Source organism: Capsicum annuum, chromosome 2 (assembly GCF_002878395.1).
Source record: "Capsicum annuum cultivar UCD-10X-F1 chromosome 2, UCD10Xv1.1, whole genome shotgun sequence".
Lineage (NCBI taxonomy): Eukaryota > Viridiplantae > Streptophyta > Magnoliopsida > Solanales > Solanaceae > Capsicum > Capsicum annuum.
In genome coordinates, this window is record NC_061112.1 from 75,664,542 (window position 1) to 75,666,126 (window position 1,585).

The window sequence follows — 1,585 nt, forward strand, 5'->3', positions numbered from 1 at the left end:
TTCGACATGGTAGAAATCCAAGAAATATTATCTCCTCGATAGATATGCTTTCTGGCATGCTCTTCGTCAAAATATCTTGCAGCACCTTCTCCAGAATATGCTACCATTAATTGAACGGATAGCCCATTAGGTAGAGAAAAATGTGTCTTGAAATAGTAAGCAAGCCAACCATACACATAATAGATTGGAAAGGATACTTTGATATGCTCAAGTTGCGAACCTTTGGTAATCCTGTTTAAACCATTATAAATGCTTGACAAGAAAGGAATAACAAGACTAAACATTTGCTTATTGTCTATCATAGATGCAATTATAAAAGATCTCGAATGAATGAAATCTCCATCTTTAGAAGGAAACACAAAGGTACATAACCAACATGATAAAAATGTTGCTAACTATGTATCAACTCTGTGTTCATACCCTACTCCAAGTTTAGAAAATGTCGTATCATCTGCGCTTGACCACTTTTTTGCATTCAGAATATTCTCAGTTGGGTTATGTATTGACTTCAAGCAAACAAATTTTTTCTCCTTCCTCACTGGAGCTGCCTCATATCTCAAGACTCTTTTACACCAAAACTTTATCTACGTGCTTAAAGTAACTCTTGGATTATGCGACTCTCCTTCTTGAAGATGCTGAAAGGCTAAAAATAAGAATTCACAAGTACGAGGGATGAATCTCTCATTCTTCTCATCAACACTGGTGATCTCTTTGAATTCAGGCACTACTTCTTCACAAGGAAGACCTCTGATGGGTAGGCCCCCAATCTCATGTAAATCCCAAATGGATATAAAGAGCTCTCCAATCGATGTCAGCAATGTATTTGTCCTTGGGCATCATGCTTCAATAAAGGCTTGCAATATGTTTGAACTTCGATCATAGGTAAACTCTCGCACCCTAAGCCGATTGTTGCAAATCCAGTATCTTGAATTCAAATTGATCGGTCTTAGAGTATACGGAGGTAAAGTTAAACTCTCGCACCCTAAGCCGATTGTTGCATATTGCTATTTGTTTCAACCCTACCAAAAAATAAGAAAAAAAGGAAAAGGAAAGAGAAAAGAGCAATGACAAACAAATTAAGAAAAAAAATGACTCACCAATTATACTTCAGCCACGGCGCAACAAATAATCAAGCGGAACTGATAGAAAAGAAAATTTGTGAATTGCAATAATTAAATGATTGGTATTTATAGGAGCAACCAGGCGGTGTACCTTTCCTAATCCTTTAAAATTTGGGAAAGAATTCATCACAATTTTAGCGGAAAAGGAAAAATGACAAGCGGTAAAGTTATCTCTTTTCCAAATCGAAATAGCCAATTAAACAAAGAGGCTGCAGTTCGTGTTAATCCAAAAGGAAATCAAATTTGTCATATTGTTAAGTTACTTTGATTGGATATTTTAAAAAAAAGAAAAAAAAAAGAGAGAAAAAAGTTCATGGGACCACGTAAAAACCCCACAAGTGAATAAGTTCATTAAATGCCAAAGAAAAAAATGAACAAATTCATTTGTTTCACTTGCACGTAGTGGTGTGCAAAAATTGAATCATCGATAAATCGAACCGATAAAAATATTATTGGGTTATTGG

General features: G+C 35.3%; 1 long non-coding RNA gene across 1 annotated transcript; it reads right to left on the reverse strand.

Moving 5' to 3' along the window:
* Window positions 1-204: 204 nt before the first annotated feature.
* LOC124895883 lies at window positions 205-1,213 on the reverse strand. Its single transcript, XR_007051968.1, has 2 exons — window positions 1,098-1,213; window positions 205-1,019 (listed from the first exon to the last, which is right to left on the reverse strand). It is a non-coding gene; the product is annotated as an uncharacterized LOC124895883 (long non-coding RNA).
* Between the last annotated feature and the right edge of the window lie 372 nt (window positions 1,214-1,585).